We start from the raw sequence: 26,439 nt of genomic DNA, 5'->3' as shown, positions 1-26,439 counted from the left end.
ACCTAATTTTACCACAAAAAAAAACCTGGGAAAACATTGACTCCAGTATAAGCCGAGATACCAATAAAATTACCGTATATACTCAAGCATAAGTCGACCCGAATATAAGCCGAGGCACCTAATTTTACCACAAAAAAAAAACTGGGAAAACATTGACTCCAGTATAAGCCGAGATAGCAATAAAATTACCGTATATACTCAAGCATAAGTCGACCGGAATATAAGCCGAGGCACCTAATTTTACCACAAAAAAAAAACTGGGAAAACATTGACTCCAGTATAAGCCGAGATAGCAATAAAATTATCGTATATACTCAAGCATAAGCTGACCCAAATATAAGCCGAGGCACCTAATTTTACCACAAAAAAACTGGGAAAACATTGACTCCAGTATAAGCCGAGATACCAATAAAATTACCGTATATACTCAAGCATAAGTCGACCCGAATATAAGCCGAGGCACCTAATTTTACCACAAAAAAAACTGGGAAAACATTGACTCCAGTATAAGCCGAAGGTGGTAAATTTCAGAAATAAAAACAGATACAGTAGAGTCTCACTTATCCAACATAAACGGGCCGGCAGAACGTTGGATAAGCGAATATGTTGGATAACAAGGAGAGATTAAGAAAAAGCCCATTAAACATCAAAATAAGTTATGATTTTACAAATTAAGCACCAAAACATCGTGTTATACAACAAATTTGACAGAAAAAGTAGTTCAATACGCAGTAATGTTATGTTGTAATTACTGTATTTACGAATTTAGCACCAAAATATCACGATATATTGAAAACATTGACTACCAAAATGCGTTGGATAATCCAGAGCGTTGGATAAGCGAGTGTTGGATAAGTGAGACTCTACTGTACCAATACAATTACATTAATTGAGGCATCAGTAGGTTAAATGTTTTTGAACATTTACATAAAGCTCAAATTTAAGATAAGACTGTCCAACTCTGATCAAATCCTTATTCTCATCTTCTTCAGTGTAAATGTGCTTATATATCCTTTTAATAATAATAAAGTAAAATAATACATGAAATAATAATAATAATAAATACAGGAAAATAAGTTATAAGTCATAATAAATAGAGTAAAATAATAAATGCAATAATAATAATAGTAAGATCAGAGTGAAATAATAAATGTATTAATTATTATTATTATTGTTATTAATACATTTATTATTTATAAATAATAAATGCCCAGGGGCAAGCCATCAGAACAAATGCAATTAAGGCCAAGATTGAAAAATCAGCTGATGACCCAAAATGCAGACTGTGCAAGGAAACCGACGAAACCATGGATCATATCCTCAGCTGCTGTTAAGAAAATTGCACAGACAGACTACAAACAGAGGCACAACTACGTGGCCCAAATGATTCATTGGAACTTATGCCTCAAGTCCCACCTCCCAGCAGCAAAGAACTGGTGGGATCACAAACCTGCAAAAGTCTTGGAAAATGAGCACGCAAAGATACTGTGGGACTTCCGAATCCAGACTGACAAAGTTCTGGAACACAACACACCAGACATCACAGTTGTGGAAAACAAAAAGGTTTGGATCATTGATGTTGCCATGCCAGGTGACAGTCGCATTGATGAAAAACAACAGGAAAAACTCAGCCGCTCTCAGGACCTCAAGATTGAACTTCAAAGACTCTGGCAGAAACCAGTGCAGGTGGTCCCGGTGGTGATGGGCACACTGGGTGCCGTGCCAAAAGATCTCTGCTGGCATTTGGAAACAATAGGCATTGACAAAATCACAATCTGCCAACTGCAAAAGGCCACCCGACTGGGATCTGCACACATCATCAGAAAATACATCACACAGTCCTAGACACTAGTGTTCGACAAAACACTACATACAAAATACAAAATCCAGCATATCTATCTTGTTTGCTGTGTCATACAATATAATAATAATAATAATAATAATAATAATAATAATAATAAATCACACAGTCCTTGACACTTGGGAAGCGTTTGACTTGTGATTTTGTGATACGAAATCCAGCATGTCTATCTTGTTTGCTGTGTCATACAATATAATAATAATAATAATAATAATAATAATAATAATAATAATAATAAATCACACAGTCCTAGACACTTGGGAAGCGTTTGACTTGTGATTTTGTGATACGAAATCCAGCATATCTATCTTGTTTGCTGTGTCATACAATATAATAATAATAATAATAATAATAATAATAATAATAATAATAATAATAAATCACACAGTCCTAGACACTTGGGAAGCGTTTGACTTGTGATTTTGTGATACGAAATCCAGCATGTCTATCTTGTTTGCTGTGTCATACAATATAATAATAATAATAATAATAATAATAATAATAATAATAATAATAATAATAAATCACACAGTCCTAGACACTTGGGAAGCGTTCGACTTGTGATTTTGTGATACAAAATCCAGCATGTCTATCTTGTTTGCTGTGTCATACAATAAAATAATAATAATCGGAGCCCCCAGTGGGTTAAGGCCTTGTGACTTGAAGGTTGGTTGCTGACCTGAAGGCTGCCAGGTTCGAATCCAACCCGGGGAGAGTGCAGATGAGCTCCCTCTCTCAGCTCCAGCTTGCTATGCGGGGACATGAGAGAAGCCTCCTCCCACAAGGATGGTAAAAAACATAGAATCATAGAATGGTAGAGTTGGAAGAGACCTCATGGGCCATCCAGTCCAACCCCATCCAACATCAAAACATCTGGGCGTCCCATTAAAAGAAAATAACGGCAGTGGATTGAAAAAAACAGATTGGTCATTTTTAGAAAATTATCTTAAGAAATATTGAAGACATAAGTGGGAAAGAATTCATATTTAATTTTTATAATGACAATGTGAAGTTGCAATTTTACAGGAGGAGTAAGTCACCGAATACCTTTTTCTCAATTGGATTTTTTCTTCTTCTCTTTGCTTATGTTTTTCCTACTTTCCTATACATTTATTGTTCTCCCACTTTTATGTACAGTAGAGTCTCACTTATCCAAGCCTCGCTTATCCAAGCCTTTGGATAATCCAAGCCATTTTTGTAGTCAATGTTTTCAATATATTGTGATATTTTGGTGCTAAATTCATAAATACAGTAATTACAACGTTAACATTACTGCGTAGTGAACTACTTTTTCTGTCAAATTTGTTGTCTAACATGAAGTTTTGGTTCTTAATTTGTAAAATCATAAACTAATTTGATGTTTAACAGGCTTTTCCTTAATCCCTCATTATCCAAGATATTCGCTCATCCAAGCTTCTGCCGGCCCGTTTAGCTTGGATAAATGAGACTCTACTGTATATAAAATCTCCTCTCTCATATATATCTTTCGCTCTCTCTCTCTTTTCCCACTTTCCTATATTTTACATTGTTCCCCCACTTTTTATGTACTCAATAATTCTCTTTGTTTAATAAAAATTATTGGGAAAAAACAAACAAACATCCAGGCGTCCCCTGGGCAACGTCCTCGCAGACGGCCAATTATCTCACTCCAGAAGTGACTTGGTGCAAGTTGCTCCTGACACGAATTATAATAATAATAATAATAATAATAATAATAATAATAATAATAATAATAATGCACAAGGCCCAAGCCTCCTGCACCCAAGGGACTCTGACCAGGACTCTGACCAGGGGTGGATTGGCCCCTTCCTCAGCAAAGGGAGGCTTTTTTGGGGTCCGTGTTTTAGACAAGAACGGCCACCTTGCCCCATTCAGGGTTCTCAGTCGGGTAACAGGATGACCTTCTTTTGGGTCATGCTCCCCTGGCCTCTGCCTGGCGAAAGGCAATACAGACACACACCCTTCAACCTGGACGTCCGTCGTGTGAACCGGCTAAATCACTTCCTTGCAAAGTCCCCAGAGCAAGCAGGAAAGGAAAAGAAAACAAAAGACATATTTGCCCAGCCGACACTGCTACACTGGCACAATCTGTCTGCCAGAGCCTGGCAAACATATTTATTTATTAATTAATTATTTACAGTATTTATATCCCGCCCTTCTTTCTCACCCCGAAGGGGACTCAGGGCGGATTACAATGAACACATATATGGCAAACATTCAATGCCAACAGACAAACAACATATATAGACAGACACAGAGGCATTTAACATTTTTTTCCAGCTTCACGATTGTGGCCACAGGGGGAGCTGTTGCTACACTGCCCACTAGTGGCTGTACTTCCTCATTCCTTTCCTTGTGTTTTGCTGGCAGTTTTATGATGTTGTAAATTAGTTAAATTAGCCTCCCGCATAAAGCGTACCTAAATTTCCCTACTTGACAGATGCAACTGTCTTTCGGGGCTGCATAGGTCAACAGCAAGCCGGGCTATTTAATGGTCGGGGGCTTAACCCGACCCGGGCTTCGAACTCATGACCTCTCGGTCAGTAGTGATTTATTGCAGCTGGTTACTAGCCAGCTGCGCCACAGCCCGGACCTTCTTGAGTCTCAGCGGCAAGGAAGCCGGCTTGGAATCACCAGGCCTTGCCCTCCGAATCCATCAAAAGGCCAGGTGAGATTTGGAAACGGACCCAGGCTGAGGGTCGCCCTGAGTCTGAAATGCCTTGATGGAGCACAGCAACACCAACAACCCTGATTAACAACTCTCTTGTCAGCCAAAAGCAGGCCCACACTTCCCATTGAAATACTGGTACGTTTACTGGTCCTCGTCTTCTGTCACATTAGTTATCAACCTATTCTGTATGGCTGCGTCTAGTCTACCCACCCATGAAGATGACTGAACTGAGTCTTGTTACCGGTTGATATCATTATTTATTGTTATAAGATTTATACTGTGAATTGCTTTTTATGTATTTTTATTTTTATTTTAACTGTGTTGTCGGGCCTTGCCCTATGTGAGCCACCCCAAGTCCCCTTGGGGAGATGGTGGCAGGATATAAAAATAAAGTTTATCCATACCTCACAACCTCTGAGGATGCCTGCCATAGATGTGGGCGAAACGTCAGGAGAGAATACTTCTGGAACATGGCCACACAGCCCGAAAGACATACAACAACCCTGTGATCCCGGCCATGAAAGCCTTCGACAACACAAAGTTGTTGTTGTTGTTATTATTATTATTACTACTACTACTACTACTACTACTACAGTAGAGTCTTGCTTATCCAACCTTCGCTTATCCAATGTTCTGGATTATCCAATGCAGTCTGCCTTGGATTCTAGTCAAAGTTTTTGTAGCCAATGTTTTTGATACATTGCGATGTTTTGGTGCTAAATTTGTAAATACAGTAATTACAGTGTTCCCTCACTTATCGCTGGGGTTAGGTTCCAGGACCACCCGCAATAAGTGAAAATCAGCGAAATAGGGACACTATTTTAATATTTATACATTATTTTAGTAGTTATACACTATTTTAAGTCTTTATCAATGAATCGTGTGTTGATAAATTGCCTCCTCCCCCTCCCGTTGCCGCTTGGGCAACTTTTCTCTCCCTTTGGCTTCTCCTTCCTCCCTTCCTTAGGCTGGAAATTGTAATTTTTTATGATTTATAATAGTATTTTAGAGTTTATTGAAAAACCGCAAAAAAGCAAATCTGTGAAAAGTGAACCGCGAAGTATTGAGGGAACACTGTCCTACATAACATTACTGTGTACTGAACTGCTTTTTCAGTCGATTTTTTTGTAAAACATTATGTTTTGGTGCTTAATTTGTAAAATCATAATGTAATTTGATGTTTTTTCCTTAATCCCTCCTTATTATTCAACAACAACAACAACAACAACAACAACAACAATAATAATAATAATAATAATAATAAACTTTATTTATACCCTGCCACCATCTCCCCAACGGGGACTCGGGGCGGCTTACATGGGGCCGTGCCCAGAACAATACAATATAACAGAATATAAATAAAACAACAAATCATAACACATTAAACAATACAATAAAAGAGAATATACACTACAATAAACAAAATCAAAAGAACACTAGAACAATAAAACCAAGGGCGGGCCACATGAACACTAGGTTAAAACTTGGGGTGAGAAAGGAAGTAGGAGTAGTTTTCTCTTATCCAACGTTCTGCTGGCCCGTTTATGTTGGATAAGCGAGACTCTATGTTAGTTAACCGACCCTTGGCTTAAAAGGTTTGAGGACCCCTGGCTTAGAGGCTGGACCCACAGTGCCATCGAGTGCAGTTTGCACTGTATTGACCTGCATCATGGTGACCTACATTGGCCATATCATGTGCCATTCAAACTACTTTCTATGGCAGTGCAGACTCAGCCTGAGCCAAAGACCAGGAGGCAAATGTGGAAGAACAAGCCTCCTCCAACAGACACCAGAGTTTGGGAAATACTGGACACATATAACAGTAAAACTGGGCAAGATCAACCTGGTAACCTCAAAGGTCCCATATATTCAAAAGAGAAAGTAAAGCAGTAAGGATCTATCACAGGGGTCCCCAAACTAAGGCCCGGGGGCCAGATGCGGCCCTCTAAGGTCATTGACCTGGCCCCCACCCTCAGTTTTAGACTTTGCCTCACCCAAAGTCTGAAATGTCTTGAAGGCACAACACCAACAATCCTACTTAACTTGACTATCTCATTGGCCAGAAGCAGGCCCACATTTCCCATTGGAATCCTGATAAGTTTATGTTGGTTAAAATTGTTTTTATTTTTAAATATTGTATTGTTCTTTCATTTACTAATATTGTGCTATGGTAATAATTGAATATATTGTGTATACATATAATATTGATACTAATATTATAATGTAATACAATATAATACTAATAATTATACAATATAATAATATTAATTACACATTATATATTAAATGTAATATTACTAATAATATTACGGTAGTGTTATAGGACAATATACAGTAGAGTCTCACTTATCCAACATTCGCTTATCCAACGTTCTGGATTATCCAACACATTTTTGTAGTCAATGTTTTCAATACATCGTGATATTTTGGTGCTAAATTCGTAAATACAGTAATTACTACGTAGCATTACTGCCTATTCAACTACTTTTTCTGTCAAATTTGTTGTATAACATGATGTTTTGGTGCTTAATTTGTAAAACCATAACCTAATTTGATGTTTAATAGGCTTTTCCTTAATCTCTCCTTGTTATCCAACATATTCACTTATTCAACGTTCTGCCGGCCCATTTATGTTGGATAAGTGAGACTCTACTGTAGTAATACATAATGCTAATATTGTGCTAGCCAATAATATAATATATATGTACATACAACTTGTAAGCCACTCTGAGTCCAGTTCGGGGTGAGAGAGGGTGGGGTATAAATGTAGTAAATAAATAAATAGTTGTTTTTTTTTGGGGGGGGGTAGTTGCACTACAAATAAGACTTGTGCAATGTGCATAGGCATTTGTTCGTTTTTGTTGTTTTTTTTTCAAATGATAATTTGGCCCCTCAACAGCCTGAGGGACCATGAACCGGCCCTCCACTTAAAAAGTTTGAGGACCCCTGATCTATCACAAGTGAAGGTTTTCTTCTGCTTCAAAGTGAGAACAATCCAGGCCAACAGCTTAACCAGGTGAATCTGGTTCCCTGCCACATGTTCTGCACATGATCTCAACCCAGGCCTTGCTCCGAGAGGACCACCTAAGGCAATGATGGGCAACCTTTTGTGCTTGGTGTGTCAAAATTCACCAAAAAACCTAGCATGACTTGGGTGGTGTGTCACTTTGAGAAAAAAAAACCCATAATTTCACTATCTATCTATCTATCTATCTATCTATCTATCTATCGATCGATCGATCGATAGTGAAATTATGGTTTATATATATATATATATATATATATATATATATATATATATAGAGAGAGAGAGAGAGAGAGAGAGAGAGAGAGAGAGAGAGAGAGAGTTTAAATAACAAAAATGTATAATTGTAATATAGAACTGTATTCAATAATTCAAAAACTATTGACTACCATTATTTCCATGTACAACAATCTATGGGACCTCTTGCAATTTCCATGCTGATCTCTCTCGATTCTAGTTTCAATGTAGTCATGAATCATGAATAATATAATAATATAATAGTAATACAGTAGAACCTCGGTAGTCCGAGTTAAACGGGCGGACCTCAGCTCGGCCAACCCGGATGACTCAGATTACCAGCCAAAGTGTTGCTTGCTTTCACAGAATGCAGCGGGATTAAACAGAAACTATCCACACACACACACACACAAGCTTGGGTACCCAGCGTTACCCAGGTTATTTGAAAAAGTCAGTTTTTTAATTGTACAAAATGCATAAGGTTGTGGGTGAACTACAACTCATATCATGCCAGGTTAACCCTGAAAAACTCCACCAGTACTAGATGCTCTAGATCAGCGGTCCTCAAACTTTTTCAGTGGAGGGCCGGTTCATGGTCTCTCAGCCGGCGTTGTCCATAGACACCTCCAAGGTCATGTGGCCATTGGCATGACTGCATGGAGCACCGTTACCTTCCTGCCAGAGCAGTACCTATTGATCTACTCACATTGGCATGTTTTCGAACTTCTAGGTTGGCAGAAGCTGGAGCTAACAGCGGGCGCTCAAGCCGCTCCCGGGATTTGAACCTTGGACCTTTCGGTCCGCAAGTTCAGCAGCTCAGTGCTTTAACACACTGTGCCACCACCAGGGGCCCACTACAATAATAATAGAAATTATTATTATAATGAATAATATAATAATAATATAACAGTAATAATATAATAATATACTACAATAATAATAGAATAATAATTCCGTGTTTCCCTGAAAATAAGACAGTGTCTTATATTAATTTTTGCTCCCAAATATGCGCTAGGTCTTATTTTCAGGGGATGTCTTATTTTTCCATGAAGAAGAATTCACATTTATTGTTGAACCAAAAAATGAACCTTTATTATATACTGTACAGTTGTCATCACAAACCAGCATAACCAGACAAACTGTGAATCCTATCAAGAATTTCTTGTTACTACCAATATTTCCATGTACAACACTCTATGGTACGTACATTTACCAATCCTGTATGCTCTGGTGTTCTGTTTGGCGGGCATGCTTCCAAACAAAAACTTTGCTAGGTCTTACTTTTGGGGGAGGCCTTATATTTAGCAATTCAGCAAAACCACTACTAGGTCTTATTTTCTGGGGATGTCTTATTTTAGGGGAAACAGGGTAGAATTAAATGTATGTATGAATGAATGTAATGTGCATAATTCCTATGGAGTAAACAACAAAACCACTGGACCAAATCACACCAAATTTGGCCACAAAAGTCATCCAATCCATCTGCATGCAGCAGCGTGTCAGCAAAAATGGCTAGGCATGTGAGTGCTGACACGCGTGTCATAGGTTGGCCATCACTGCTCTAGATACATCATCAAATGGGTTCAGTGTGCTCCCTGACTGACGGGTAAACGACAACTCCCACTCCGGTGAGTAAGTCCCCTCCAACCCTTCCAGTAGATTGAGTGAGGCATGGGGGCTCTGCGTGCCAAGTGTGGTCCAGGTCCATCAATGGTGGAGGTCACAGTTTCCCTGGTTGTGGGTGAGCTACAACTCCCAGAAAGGCTGCTTTACATATACGCAGCTATCCAATGCCTTAAAAACAATATAAAATTAAAATGAACATTTACAATAGGATAATACAATTGAAACAATTACAAACATAAAAGTTCATCATTGGTGGAGTTCAGAGTGCCCTTGGATTGCAGGTGAGCTATGCATCCCAATCCCTACAATTCCTATAAATCATGGTGAATCCTCCCCAAACCTCTCTAGTATGTTCAATTGCTGATCAATTCCTTTATTTGCTGTGTGCCACAGAGAAGAATAGGAAAGAGTTAAGGGAGAGGCAGTGGGCAGGGCCATGCAAATTCCACACTCATGGAGATAGTACCCCATTTCCCCGAAAATGAGACATCCCCAGAAAATAAGACCAAAGTAGAGGTTTTGCTGAATTGCTAAATATAAGGCCTCCCCCAAAAGTAAGACCTAGAAAAGGTTTTTTTTTTTAATCATGCTCGCCAAACAGAACACCAGAGCATGCAGGATCGATAAATGTACGTACCATATACATGGAAATAATGATACAGTAGAGTCTCACTTATCCAACACTCGCTTATCCAACATTCTGGATTATCCAACGCATTTTTGGAGTCAATGTTTTCAATATACCGTGATATTTTGGTGCTAAATTCATAAATACATTAATTACTACATAGCATTACTGCGTATTAAACTATTTTTTCTGCCAAATTTGTTGTCTAACATGATGTTTTGGTGCTTCATTTGTAAAATCATAACCCAATTTGATGTTTAATAGGCTTTTCCTTAATCTCTCCTTATTATCCAACATATTCACTTCTCCAACATACTGCCGGCCCGTTTACTTTAGATAAGCGAGACTGTACTGTAGTAATAAGAAATTCTTGATAGGATTCACAGTTTGTCTGGTTATGCTGGACAATCTGCCAACTGCAAAAGGCCACTCGACCGGGATCTGCGCGCATCATCCAAAAATACATCACACAGTCCTAGACACTTGGGAAGTGTTTGACTTGTGATTTTGTGATACGAAATCCAGCATATCTATCTTGTTTGCTGTGTCATAATAATAATTATAATAATAATAAATCACACAGTCCTAGACACTTGGGAAGTGTTCGACTTGTGAGTCTGTGATACGAAATCCAGCATATCTATCTTGTTTGCTGTGTCATAATAATAATAATAATAATAATAATAATAATAATAATAATAATAATAATAATAAATCACACAGTCCTAGACACTTGGGAAGTGTTCGACTTGTGATTTTGTGATACAAAATCCAGCATTTCTATCTTGTTTGCTGTGTCATAATAATAATTATAATAATAATAAATCACACAGTCCTAGACACTTGGGAAGTGTTCGACTTGTGAGTCTGTGATACGAAATCCAGCATCTCTATCTTGTTTGCTGTGTCATAATAATAATAATAATAATAATAATAATAATAATAAATCACACAGTCCTAGACACTTGGGAAGTGTTCGACTTGTGAGTCTGTGATACGAAATCCAGCATCTCTATCTTGTTTGCTGTGTCATAATAATAATAATAATAATAATAATAATAATAATAATAATAATAATAATAAATCACACAGTCCTAGACACTTGGGAAGTGTTCGACTTGTGAGTCTGTGATACGAAATCCAGCATATCTATCTTGTTTGCTGTGTCATAATAATAATAATAATAGTAATAATAATACATCACACAGTCCTAGACACTTGGGAAGTGTTCGACTTGTGATTCTGTGATACGAAATCCAGCATATTTATCTCATTTGCTGTGTCATAATAATAATAATAATAATAATAATAATAATAATAATACATCACACAGTCCTAGACACTTGGGAAGTGTTCGACTTGTGATTCTGTGATACGAAATCCAGCATATTTATCTCATTTGCTGTGTCATAATAATAATAATAATAATAATAATAATAATAATAATAATAATAATACATCACACAGTCCTAGACACTTGGGAAGTGTTCGACTTGTGATTTTGTGATACGAAATCCAGCATATCTATCTTGTTTGCTGTGTCATAATAAAATAACAATAATAATAGAGTAAAATAAATGAAATAGTAGCAACAATAATAGAGAAAAATAATAAATGTAATAATACCAATAATAATAGAGAAAAATAATGTATGTACCATATATTCTCGAGTATAAGCTGACCCAAATATAAGCCAGCCAGGACCCTCACCCGAGTATAAGCCGAGGGGGGCTTTTTCAGTCTTAAAAAAAGGACTGAAAAACTAGGCTTATACTCGAGTATATACAGTATATTGTATGTAGATATAAATTGTAAGCCGCTCTGAGTCCCCTCCGGGGTGGGAGAGGGCGGGGTATAAATGTAGTAAATAAATGAATAATAAATAACGAATGCAAAGGGACTCAGGAAGCCTGAGAAGGGCACAAAGAACAGCGGGAAGGGAGGAAAGCAGGGGTCGGCCTCAAAATAATAACAAAAACAGTAATAATAGTAATATGCTTATTACCACCCTCCCACTGGGGCTCCACAGTTCTCCCCATCACGTTCAAAACAACCCACGTCCTTGGATTCGATTTCAGTTTGAACGCATCAGCAGGACTGGGATCATGCCTGACCTTAGCATCAGGTCCAACAACTATTGTGATTTCAAAGGATGTAGAAGCGTAAGCAATGTTTCAAGATATGCAACAACTGTGATGTTAGGAAATGAATACTGCTGTAATCTATTGCATACATTCAAAAGGGAAGGAAATGCTAGATTTCAGTTAAAGCCCAGAGGAAATAAAGATCACAAATTGATTTGTATTGCATCTGAGACAACAGACCCTCCAGAAATCTTTCCAGGGAGCCCTGGTCAAGACCACCTGCTCCAGGGGCAAATGCTGCATTTCTTCCACTGTAAGATGCCATCGATGGTAATTTCACGACCAACAAAAATACATAAGCTACACCAGGGGTCCTCAAACTTTTTAAGACGAGGGCCAGTCACAATCCTTCTGACTGTTATGGGGCCGGATTATCATTTGAAAAAAAAAATACAATCAGATTCCGATGCACACTGGATATGTCTTATTTGTAGTGCAAAAACAACAACAACAACAACGAAAGAACAATACAATATTTAAAAATAAAAACAATTATACCAACATACATTTATCAGGATTTCAATGGGAAGTGTGGTTCTGCTTCTGGCCAATGAGATAGTCAAGTTAATTAGGGTTGCTGTTGTTGTTGTTGTTGTTGTTGTGTGCCTTCAAGTCATTTCAGACTTTGGGCGAGCCTAAGCCTAAAATTTATTTATTTATTTATTATTTACTGCATTTATTTACTACATTTGTATCACACCCTTCTCACCCCAAAGGGGACTCAGAGTGGCTTACAACTTATATGTACATACAATATATTATACTATTAGCATAGCACAATATTAGCATTATATATTACTATATTGAACTATACCACTATACTGTAATATTATTAGTAATATTATATGTAATATAGAATATATAATTAATATTATTATATGGTATTATTATTAGTGTTATATTGTATTACATTATAATATTATTATCAATATTATATGTATATACAATATATTATAAAACTGTGGGCGGGGGCCAGGTAAATGACCTCGGAGTGCCGCATCCGGCCCCCGGGCCTTAGTTTGGGGACCCCTGATCTAGATGGTCTCATAGGACCATAGGTAAGAAAAGTGACCTCCAAAAGCTATCTAGATGGTCTCATAAGACCATAGATAAGGAAAGGGATCCTCAAAGACCATCTTGATGGTTTCATAAGACCACAGGTAAGGAAAGTGACCTCCAAAAGCCATCTAGATGGTCTCATAGGACCATAGGTAAGGAAAGGGATCCTTAAAGACCATCTAGATGGTCTCATAGGACCATAGGTAAGAAAAGTGACCTCCAAAAGCTATCTAGATGGTCTCATAAGACCATAGATAAGGAAAGGGATCCTCAAAGACCATCTAGATGGTCTCATAGGACCATAGGTAAGGAAAGGGATCCTTAAAGACCATCTAGATGGTCTCATAGGACCATAGGTAAGAAAAGTGACCTCCAAAAGCTATCTAGATGGTCTCATAAGACCATAGATAAGGAAAGGGATCCTCAAAGACCATCTAGATGGTCTCATAGGACCATAGGTAAGGAAAGGGATCCTTAAAGACCATCTAGATGGTCTCATAGGACCATAGGTAAGAAAAGTGATTCCAAAAGCTATCTAGATGGTCTCATAGGACCATAGATAAGGAAAAGGATCCTCAAAGACCATCTAGATGGTTTCATAAGACCATAGGTAAGGAAAGGGGCCCCCCAAAGGCCATCAAGATGATCTCATAAAACCATAGATCTGTCCCCTGGGCCTTAGTTTGGGGACCCCTGTTTAAGACCAACACAGAAACCAGGCAAGAAGACAGCTGATAGAAAAACAACGCCAACAACCAGACAATCTAAAGCAGATGGGCACGACTGCATCTCCTTTTACACATCAAGCCGTAATGCAGCAGTCCCTGCCAAAGACGATGCCAAAGAGACCCAATGTAAACTGTTAATCCTGGGCAGTAAATCAAAGGTCACGAGATATTTCTGCTTATTTCTCTTTGGCTTGTGATCGTTTTAATTTGGAGGCTGTCAGGAGTGCCAGCCTTGGGGACACAAACGGGTCTGAATAAAGCTGGTAATAGCAGCAGCACAAACAGAGGCCCACCTGGGGTTCTTAAACCCAGAAATGAAAGACATCTGTTTGGGGTACAGTAGAGTCTCACTTATCCAACATAAACGGGCCGGCAGAACGTTGGATAAGCAAATATGTTGGATATGTTCCACTCAGTGCACTTTGCCCAGCTCATTTTATCTTTTTATTGCTGTGTTTTTTATGTGTTTTATAATGATTGTGATTTTTAATGCCTTTTAAATTTATTTGTGTGCTTTTGTATTTGATATTATTGTATGCTATATACTGTATGCTGGTTTTATATCTGTAAGCCGCCCCAAGTCCCTCTGGTGGCGGGGTACAAAAATAAAATTATTATTATTATTATTAATAATAAGGAGAGATTAAGGAGAAGCCTATTAAACATCAAATTAGGTTATGATTTTACAAATTAAGCACCAAAACATCATGTTATACAACAAATTTGACAGAAAAGTAGTTCAATATGCAGTAATGTCACATAGTAATTACTGTATTTATGAATTTAGCACCAAAATATCACGATGTGTTGAAAACATTGACTACAAAAATGCTTTGGATAATCCAGAACGTTGGATAAGCGAGTGTTGGATAAATGAGACTCTACTGTACATATAATATCGATAATATTATGATATAATACAAAAATGCTTTGGATAATCCAGAACGTTGGATAAGCGAGTGTTGGATAAGTGAGACTCTACTGTACATATAATATTGATAATATTATGATATAATACAAAAATGCTTTGGATAATCCAGAACGTTGGATAAGCGAGTGTTGGATAAGTGAGACTCTACTGTACTTTATTTATTTATTTAATTTATATACTTCTCTTCTCCCCCAGAATTAGATGCCACATATAATACAAAATGTATTAAAACCAAACAGTCCCAGAACACAATTAAAAGCCGGTATCCAAATCCAATTAAAACAATAAAAACTGTGTGACCGCCAGGCTTCCCAAGGTACGGGCACAGTTGTGTCCATACCTCACAACCTCTGAGGATGCCTGCCATAGATGTGGGCGAAACGTCAGGAGAGAATACTTCTGGAACATGGCCACACAGCCCGAAAGACATACAACAACCCAATGTACCATATATTCTCGAGTATAAGCTGACCCAAATATAAGCCAACCAGAACCCTCACCCGGGTATAAGCCCAGGGGGGCTTTTTCAATCTTAAAAGAAAGAGCTGAAAAACTAGGCTTATACTCGAGTATATACAGTAAATAAAATATTAAGCATTAAAAACATTTAAAACCAATTACAATTATTGTAGAGACTCGTCAATTAAATAGCATATCTTGCTAAGCTTAGTCATCAGTTATAAGCATGAGCCAGCGAGAAAATTAAGAGATGTCTCCACAAATAATAATAATAATAATAATAATAATAATAATAATAATAATAGATAAATAAATAAAATAAAAATACAATAAATCTGAAAACGAAACAAAAGTCCCCACTAAAGCCCAGGAGGAACAGAGTTGAAAGTTGACCGTCGGCAGAGAAGTCAGTGGCCCAATCGAATCCAAGCCCAGTTTCAGTGCTAAATTGATGGTCAAAGCTGGTTGGTAAAATTCTAATTACTAGTACTAGCTGTGCCCGGCCATGTGTTGCTGTGGCGAAGTCTGGTGGTATGGGAAATAAAGTATTGAGGAATTGGTGGTAGTTAAGGTCAAGGGTAAAGGTTTTCCCCTGACATTACGTCCATTATAAATGGGTAATATAGCTGTGTGGAAGAGTCTTGAGTCTACACTGCCATATACAGTAGAGTCTCAGTTATCCAAGCTAAACGGGCCAACAGAAGCTTGGATAAGCGAATATCTTGGATAATAAGGACGGATTAAGGAAAAGCCTATTAAACACCAAATTAGGTTATGATTTTACAAATTAAACACCAAAACATCATGTTATACAATAAATTTGACAGAAAAAAGCAGTTCAATACGTAGTAATGTTATGATGTTATTACTATATTTACAAATTTAGCAGCAAAATATCACAATATATTGAAAACATTGACTTCAAAAATGGCTTGGATTATCCAGAGGCTTGGATAAGCGAGGCTTGGATAAGTGAGACTCTACTGTAATCCAGTTCAAATCTGATAATCTGTATTTTATAGGCAGTGTGGAAGAGGCCTAAGTGAGGCCTAACTCTGCCTGTCCCCTGGGCTGAGTGGGTTGCTAGGAGACCAAGTGGGAAGAGCTTAGCCTTCTAACTGGCAGCAATTGGATAAAAACAATTATTCATCTCCCTCTAATTAGGACTTTATTTTTATTTTATTTTTGTTGTATGAACGTAGAGGCATGGATGAGGGGTTGTGCTGCCAAGTTTAGTGTTTCTATAGTAGTTACACAGGCCATCTCTTTGACTTGAAACATTGCACTATATTCCTCTGCCCCAAAGCATCTTAGAACATAACATTGCACTTTAGTTCTAGTGGTCCCTCCAGGCCATCCTCTCCTCCATCCCAGTGGTCTTTTTTCTTTTCAGATTCATATGTTATTTGAGTGATTATATTCCTTCTGGGTTGTTGTGTGTCTTTCGGGCTGTGTGGCCATGTTCCAGAAGCATTCTCTCCTGACGTTTCGCCCACATCTATGGCAGGCATCCTCAGAGCCTCACAACCTCTGAGGATGCCTGCCATAGATGTGGGCGAAACGTCAGGAGAGAATGCTTCTGGAACATGGCCACACAGCCCGAAAGACACACAACAACCCTGTGATCCTGGCCATGAAAGCCTTCGACAACACATATATTCCTTCTGTTTATGTGATTGTTTTAGTCAATTGTTATGTTTTGTTTTTAATTCTTATAGCGTTTTATAGTGTTTTCAGTGTTTTATTGTATAATGTTTTATGCTGATTTTATATTGGAAACCGCCCTGAGTCCCTTTCGGGAGAGAGGGCGGTATACAAATAAACTTTTACTTACTACTTACTTACTTACTTACTTCTCGGATGTGCAGTTTTGTTGTTTTGTCCTAGGCCGAAATTTCATTACCCTTTTATATATAGAGATCAATGACTCGAAGTAACTCCAAGTTACTCTTTGGCGAGAAGGGACTGGAGGAAGCGCTGACCTGGGAGAGAAGGCAGTAGAGGCCTGGCAATGAGAGGAACCTTGCCCGCTCCTTCAAAGGCTTGCATGCACACATGCACACATGCAGGCAGAGCAAAGCAGTCAATGCCTGGGCCCTGGCTTTCCCCTGTGAAGTTGAGCACTGCAAAGAAAGAGCCCAGCCAGCTTTACTCCTGGTGCCTTTTGCATGGGGAGGAGGCCTAGTCCTCTCTCAAGAGAGGCTTCCGAAGCCCAAGAGCCCCGTGCAGCACCCACGCCAGGCCGGCTGGGAGGTTGGGAGAGTGGCAGGCGGCCAAACATAGCCGCTGCCGGATGATTCCAGCGCAGACCGGTTCTGGAGACACAAACAAGGAGTGCCTGCCCGGCCCGGCGGAGTATGTCCAGCACAAACGGAGAGGGAGAGGCCCAGGCCCAAGCTGCCCTGCCGAGGCATTATTATTATTTATTACTAGCTGTGCCCAGCCACGCGTTGCTGTGGTGAAGTATGGTGGTATGGGAAATAAAGTATTGAGGAATTGGTGGTAGTTAAGGTCAATGGTAAAGGTCTTTCCCTGACATTAAGTCCATTATAAATGGGTAATATAGCTGTGTGGAAGGGCCTTGAGTCTACACTGCCATATAATCCAGTTAAAATAAGATAATCTGTATCTTATAGGCAGTGTGGAAGAGGCCTAAGTGAGGCCTAACTCTGCCTGTCCCCTGGCAGCAATTGGATAAAAACAATTATTCCTCTCCCTGTAATTAGGACTTTATTTTTCTTTTCTTTTTGTTGTATGAACGTAGAGGCATGGAGGAGGGGTTGTGCTGCCAAGTTTTGTGTTTCTGGGATGTGTAGTTTTGTTGTTTTGTCCTAGGCCGAAATTTCATTACCCTTTTATATATGTAGATTATTATTTCTCGCATTTATATCCCGCCCTTCTCACCTGAAGGGCCTTGAACTGAAGCAGGACCAAGCAAGTAATTAAGATTAAAAGAGACAGCAATATATCCACAACATACCGTAGAAGATTCTGAGAATCACAGTAAGAAGAAAATCACCATACATCAAAAGACTGTTTAAGATCTCACATAAATATCCACAACCTGAAGAAGGACTTCCCGAAACGAGGCATTGTACCCAGGATAGTTTTGTTTATATACACACAACAGTTGTGGACTGTTTTCTATTGAGTTTGATGTATGCTTTACTTTACATAATAAGGTTGTATAATTGTATATTTATTTATTTATTTATATATAAAAGAGTGATGGCATCACGGCGACCGACAAAACAACAAAACTACAGGCCCCCCAACCTCGAAATTTGACAACACAACCCATCATCCACGCCTCTAGGTTGATACAACAAAAAGAAAAGAAAAGTAAAGTCCTAATTAGAGGGAGAGGAATAATTGCTTTTATCCAATTGCTGCCAGTTAGAAGGCTAAGCTCCTCCAACTTGGTCTCCTAGCAACCCAATAAAAATAATAAAAAACACTAAAAAAAATTAAAAACACTAAAAGATTAATACAATAAAATACTATAATAACAGAAAATAACTACAAATAATACAAGAAAATAATAAAATATAATAAATAAAAAGATAACTTACAATAAAATTAATTAAAAAATACCAATAACATCCAATAAAAATTACACAACAATTTTTAATCAATACCACCACCACTTTGCCACAGCAACGCGTGGCCGGGCACAGCTAGTTACATATAATATTATAGTATAGTGGTATAGTTCAATATAGTAATATATAATGCTAATATTGTGCTTTGTTAATAATATAATATATTGTATGTACATACAGCTGCTCTGAGTCCCCTTCGGGGTGAGAAGGGCGGGATATAAATGTAGTAAATAAATGTAGTAAATGAATAAATAAATAATTTTAGACTTAGGCTCGCCCAAGGTCTGAAATGACTTGAAGGCACACAACAACAACAACAACAACAATCGTAATTAACTTGACTATCTCATTGGCCAGAAGCAGGCCCACACATCCTATTGAAATCCTGATAGGCTTATGTTGGTTAAAATTGTTTTCATTTTTAAATATTTTATTGTTCTTTCATTGTTGTTGTTGTTTTGCACTACAAATAAGACATGTGCAGTGTGCGTAGGGATTTGTTCGTATTTTTTTTTTCAAATGATAATTCGGCCCCTCAACAGTCTGAAGGATTGTGGACCGGCCCCCTGCTTAAAAAGTTTGAGGACCCCTGGCCTAAACCATGTCTTCTTCTCACAATGCCCACAACTACAACCACTTCACATTTCCTCCTTGATGCCGTGAAGGACAGACTACAGAAGGAGGAAAGCCCTGCTCCTTGTTGTATTGCCAGGATGCCTTTCTAGACAAAGGTTCGCCCAGGCCCGGGCTGTGGCGCAGGCGGGAGAGCAAGCCAGCTGCAATTAACTGCAATGAATCACTCTGACCAGGAGGTCATGAGTTCGAGGCCCCTCGGAGCCTATGTTTGTTTGTCTTTGTTCTATGTTAAAAGGCATTGAATGTTTGCCTATATGTGTGATCCGCCCTGAGTCCCCTTCGGGGTGAGAAAGAAGGGCGGAATGTACATACTGTAAATAATAAACAAACAAATAAATAAATAAATAGGTCACCAACAACCACCATCAACTTCCCAGATGAAATCCCCCCGAATTCTCAAAGCAGGGCCCCAAGTCAAGAGGAAACGAGAAGCAAATGGGACTCCCTGAAAGCCGTACAAAGGAAAAGGCAGCACGGGGCAAAGTCCACCTCTCAAAGGCCCAAATGCAGAGCGGGCTTGAATTAAACCCAAAAGCTCTCCCTGCTAGAATCCAAGCCAGGATGGAATGAGGTTTCACTATGGAAAGATTCACCAAGTTTTGCATTTAACAGAACCCAGAAGCAAGGCAACACTGTATTTCGCCCATTTCTCTCCATCTCTATTGTCTACTAAAAATCTCAAGACCAGGGGTCCCCCAAACTAAGGCCCAGAGGGCGGATGTGGCCCTCTAAGGCCATTGACCTGGCCCCCGCTCTCAGTTTTAGACTTAGGCTCGCCCAAAGTCTAAAATGACTTGAGGGCACACAATAACAACAATCCTACTTGATTATCTCATTGGCCAGAAGCAGGCCCACACTTCCCACTGAAATCTTGATAAGTTTACAGTATGTTGGTTAAAATTATTTTTATTTTTAATTATTGTATTGTTCTTTCATTTACCAATATTGTAAATGAAATACTGTAAATGAATGATATGGTAATAATATAATATATTGTGTAAACATAGAATATTAATATTATAATGTAATACAATATAATATTTATTTATTTATTACAGTATTTCTACCCCGTCCTTCTCACCCAATAGGAGACTCAGGGAGGTTAATAATAATAATACAATATAATAATATTGTATAATAATATAATAATAATGTATTATATATTAAATGTAATATTACTAATAATATTACGGTATAACAGTATAGTACAATATAGTAATATATAATGCTAATATTGTGCCATGCTAATAATATAATATATTGTACTAGCTGTGCCCGGCCACGCGTTGCTGTGGCGAAGTATGGTGGTATGGGAAATAAAGTATTGAGGAATTGGTGGTAGTAATGAGGCCCTTTCTACACAGCTGTATAAAATGCACACTGAAGTGGATTATATTACAGTTTAGAGTCAAGACAATCTAGTTCAAAGCAGATAATATAAGATTATAAATTGGTTATATAGCTGTGTGGAAGGGCCTTGAGTGTACACTGCCATATAATCCAGTTAAAATCAGATAATCTGTATTTTATAGGCAGTGGGGAAGAGGCCTAAGTGAGGCCTAACTCTGCCTGTCCCCTAGGCTGAGTGGGTTGCTAGGAGACCAAGTGGGCGGAGCTTAGCCTTCTAACTGGCAGCAATGGGATAAAAACAATTATTCATCTCCCTGTAATTAGGACTTTATTTTTCTTTTCTTTTTGTTGTATGAACGTAGAGGCATGGATGAGGGGTTGTGCTGCCAAGTTTAGTGTTTCTGGGATGTGCAGTTTTGTTGTTTTGTCCTAGGCCGAAATTTCATTACCCTTTTATATATATAGATATAATGCTAATATTGTGCCATGCTTATAATATAATATATTGTATGTACATACAACGTGCAAGCCGCTTTGAGTCCCTTTTGGGGTGAGGGAGGGTGGGATATAAATGTAGTAAATAAATAAATAATTGTTGCTGGGGGGTGTTTTTGTTTTGTTTTTTGCACTACAAATAAGACGTGTGCACCCTCAGGACATGGGCCATCCTCCATGCAAACAAACTGGGCATTTTGGAAGCAATAGCTGAGTCCCCAAAGGTGCCCAGGCCTTGGCTCGGGAGGCCCCCCAAAGAGCCCCAAGCCAGAGGGGCGCCTGGGAAACAGGCCTGCACCTGCCCCAGTTCCTTCCCAGAATTGCAACCACAAGATCAGAGTCATTTCCAACACAATGTGACGGCACAATATAAACAACAACAGCAACGCTTTTATCCTGTGAGGCATCACCACAGAAGGACTGAAATGGGTCTCTTCTTCTCTTACAACTCATATTATTATTATTATTATTAATTATTTATTATTATTAACATTGAGGCTGGGAGCCCATCTGTCAGGGGTGCTTTGCTTGTGCTTTCAATGCACAAAGGCAGAAGGGGATTGGATTCAATGGCCCAACGGTCTCTTCCAACCTTCTTTTTTATTATTATTGTTATTATTATTAACATTGAGGCTGGGAGCCCATCTGTCAGGGGTGCTTTGCTTGTGCTTTCAATGCACAAAGGCAGAAGGGGATTGGATTCAATGGCCCAAAGGGTCTCCTCCAACCTTCTTTATTATTATTATTATTGTTATTATTATTAACATTGAGGCTGGGAGCCCATCTGTCAGGGGTGCTTTGCTTGTGCTTTCAATGCACAAAGGCAGAAGGGGATTGGATTCAATGGCCCAACGGTCTCTTCCAACCTTCTTTTTTATTATTATTGTTATTATTATTAACATTGAGGCTGGGAGCCCATCTGTCAGGGGTGCTTTGCTTGTGCTTTCAATGCACAAAGGCAGAAGGGGATTGGATTCAATGGCCCAAAGGGTCTCCTCCAACCTTCTTTATTATTATTATTATTGTTATTATTATTAACATTGAGGCTGGGTGGCCATCTGTCAGGGGTGCTTTGCTTGTGCTTTCAATGCACAAAGGCAAAAGGGGGTCGGACTAAATGGCCCAAAGGGTCTCTTCCAACCCTCTTTTTATTGTTGTTGTTGTTGTTGTTGTTATTGCTTGGTGGCCAACTATAGTCCGGCCCTCCAATGGTCCGAAGGATCGTGAACTGGCCCCGTTTAAAAAGTTTGGGGACCCCTGGCCTAAGGAGAGGAAGCACTTGTTCTTGGGAGCCGTTTGCAGGGTCACCTTCTATGGCAAACGCCAAAGACAACTATACAAACACAAGATGCACAAAGAAAAAATGTCCAAATAGCATACAGTATTATTAAATTTCCCCGTACAAAGCTCAATTTGGCATTACCAGACAAAATAAAAAGGAGCAACAGCTCTAACACAAAAGTTATCCAAGTCTGATATTAGTTCCAATGTATATTCAGGGATACAAAGTCAATGAAAATATCTTCCAAACAAAGTAAACAGACGGTTGGTCATGTTGCTGTATACTGGAATGAAGAAAATAAAGATGGAGCACCGCTCTCAACAAAGTCTTCGCAAGTAAAGTCCAAATAAAGTCCCAAGTCTACAGGGGTTCCCGGGTATTTTTGTACCCTGTTTCGGGGAGAAAATCCCCTTCTTCAGGAGTTGGTATACTCAGCAACAATGAACTATTATTCATCGGGCCGGGCTGTGGCACAGCTGGTTAGTAACCAGCTGCAATAAATCACTACTGACCGAGAGGTCATGAGTTCGAAGCCCGGGTCGGGTTAAGCCCCCGACCATTAAATAGCCTGGCTTGCTGTTGGCCTATGCAGCCCCGAAAGACAGTTGCATCTGTCAATTAGGGAAATTTAGGTACGCTTTATGCGGGAGGCTAATTTAACTAATTTACAACATCATAAAACTGCCAGCAAAACACGAGGAATGGAATGAGGAAGTACAGCCACTAGTGGACAGTGAAGCAACAGCTCCCCCTGTGGCCGGAATCGTGAAGCTGGAAAAAAAAAGTTAAATGCCTCTGTGTCTGTCTATATATGTTGTTTGTCTGTTGGCACTGAATGTTTGCCATATATGTGTTCATTGTAATCCGCCCTGAGTCCCCTTCGGGGTGAGAAAGAAGGGTGGGATATAAATACTGTAAATAAATAAATAAATAAATAAATAAATATAGTGCCTAATTGATTGCAAGGAGTGACTCTGCTTGTGGTGATTTCAACTGCGAGTCAACACCAAACACCAAAAAAAAAAAAACCCCTTTTGTTTCAATGTGTGCTTTCTCGGAGGTCTTTGACTATGTGGTGCCCCACCTCAAGCCAAGAGGAGAAGAGGGTAAGAAATAAAATGATGATGATGATGATGATGATGATGATGAACAGGGGAGCTGGAGGTGTGTGAGGCGGGTTGTCTTTGGCAGCATCCCAGACCCTGTGTCCTGAGCAACTGCCCAAAGCACAGGCCTCCAACTCAAAGTCCACTGGCCAAAGTCCACGTCTTTTTATGTGGCGCTCTTCCAGATTGTTAGTGTTATCATTATTATGTTTATTTAATAATAACAATCTGGAGGAGGACCACATAAAAGGATATGGAGGACCGCGTTTGGCCCATGGGCTGGACTATGGCCCCCGTCTTCCTCATCATTAAAGACCACAACCAGAACTCAAGGAAAATGCAATACAGTCTCATCCGGAGGGCTGCAGGATGTTCTATTTAGTCAGGATAGTTTGGATTTAGAGACAAGGCTTGCGAATATGATGCCTGACTTTAAAACGCCCTTTAACTTTTCCCCAACTTCAGAGCCACAAGAGCAGTTGTGTTGCCATTCCCATTATACCCTGATAATCAAAAGTTATGGGAGTTGCATTCAACCCGAAAGATAGTTGCATCCATCAAGTAGGAAATTTAGGTACCACTTATATGTGGGGAGGCTAATTTACGACTCTATAAAAAAATCCTCCAGCCACCGTTGGAATGAGGAAGTTGCCGTCGCAGTGGATGATGAAGCAGCTGCTCCCTGTGTGGCCGGAATCAAGCATACCCTCAGGAAGCTGGAGAATGTTTAAATTGCCTCTGTGTCTGTCTCTGTCCCTGTTCTATGTTTATATGTCATTGAATGTTTGCGTTATATATGTACAATGCGATCTGCCCTGAGTCCCCTTCGGGGTGAGAAGGGCAGAATATAAATACTGTAAATAAATAAATAAGGTATGGGGACCCAAATGGGGTCAAAACGAAAGAGCACCAACCACAATGTAGAAAAAGTACAACTGACCCTCTGTCTCCATGGATTCTCTGGCCATGGATTCAACACATAATAACAACAACAACAACAGCAGCAGCAGCAGCAATTAAAGAGCTCTGACCACTATGTAAATTAATATATAGTTGGCCCTCTTTCTGTCCATGAATTCAACACATCATCATAATAACAACAAACTACTAAAGAGTATGAACCACTATGTAAAATTATATATAATTAGCCCTCTCTCCGTCCGTGGATTTAGCACATAATAATAACAACAACAGCAACAAAAACAAAACTACTAAAGAATGCGGACCACTATGTATAATAATATATAATTCGTCCTCTCTGTGTCTCGATGGATTCTCCAACCACAGCTTCAACACATAATAACAATAGTGATAATAATAATGTTGCAATCCCAGGCAACAGCAGAATCGATGAGAAGCAACTGGAAAACCTGACACGATAAAAGAATTTAAAGATCACACTGCAAAGACTCTGGCACAAGCCAGTCAAGGTGGTCCCAGTGGTGATCGGCACACTGTTTGCAGTGCCTAAAGACCTTACCCAGCACTCGAAAACAATTAGCGCTGACAAAATTACCACCTGCCAGCTGCAAAAGGCCACCCTACTCGGATCTGCACACATTATTCACAAATACATCACATAATCCTAGGCGCTTGGGAAGTGTCCGACATGTGATCCAATTCAACAGCCAGCATAGTGATCTTGTTTGCTGTGTTGCTGTGTAGCAACAACAATAAACGACTAAAGAGCGCTGACCACTGTGTAAAACAATACATGGCTGGACCTCTCTGTCTCCAGATTTTTCATCTATGGATTCAACACAACATAATCAACATCATAATAATCAATCACTAAAGAGCGCCAACCACTATGTAAAATAATATATAGTTGCCCTCTCTCTGTTTCCACAAATTCTCCATCCATGAAATCAGACCAAAATAATAGTAACAACAATAATAATCTACTACAGAGCGCTGACCACTGTGCAAAATAATACATAGTTAGCCCTCTTTCTGTCTCCATGGATTCTTCTTCCATGGATTCATCATGACATAATAATAATAATAATAATAATAATAATAATAATAATAATAGTAATCTACCATTGATCATATCCTCAGCTGCTGTAAGAAAATCGCACAGACAGACTACAAACAGAGGCACAACTATGTGGCCCAAACGATTCATTGGAACTTATGCCTCAAGTACAACCTGCCAGCAGTAAAGAACTGGTGGGATCACAAACCTTCAAAAGTATTGGAAAATGAGCACGCAAAGATACTGTGGGACTTCCGAATCCAAACTGACAAAGTTCTGGAACACAACACACCAGACATCACAGTTGTGGAAAGGAAAAAGGTTTGGATCATTGATGTCGCCATCCCAGGTGACAGTCGCGTTGACGAAAAACAACAGGAAAAACTCAGCCGCTATCAGCACCTCAAGATTGAACTTCAAAGACTCTAGCAGAAACCAGTGCAGGTGGTCCCGGTGGTGATGGGCACACTGGGTGCCGTACCAAAAGATCTCAGCCGGCATTTGGAAACAATAGCCATTGACAAAATCACGATCTGCCAACTGCAAAAGGCCACCCTACTGGGATCTGCGCGCATCATCCGAAAATAAACCACACAGTCCTAGACACTTGGGAAGTGTTCG

At 39.1% G+C, this 26,439-nt stretch overlaps 1 protein-coding gene across 1 annotated transcript in view; it reads right to left on the bottom strand.

The window, feature by feature from the left end:
• Nucleotides 1-26,439, bottom strand: part of spen (spen family transcriptional repressor) — a 78,953-nt gene that overhangs the window by 32,281 nt on the left and 20,233 nt on the right. The gene's annotated exons all lie outside the window — the stretch shown is intronic.

This window comes from Anolis carolinensis, unplaced genomic scaffold (assembly GCF_035594765.1).
Source record: "Anolis carolinensis isolate JA03-04 unplaced genomic scaffold, rAnoCar3.1.pri scaffold_15, whole genome shotgun sequence".
Classification (NCBI taxonomy): Eukaryota; Metazoa; Chordata; class Lepidosauria; order Squamata; family Dactyloidae; genus Anolis; species Anolis carolinensis.
The sequence above is the reverse complement of the archived record's forward strand: the minus strand, read 5'-3'. Positions and strand labels throughout refer to the sequence as shown.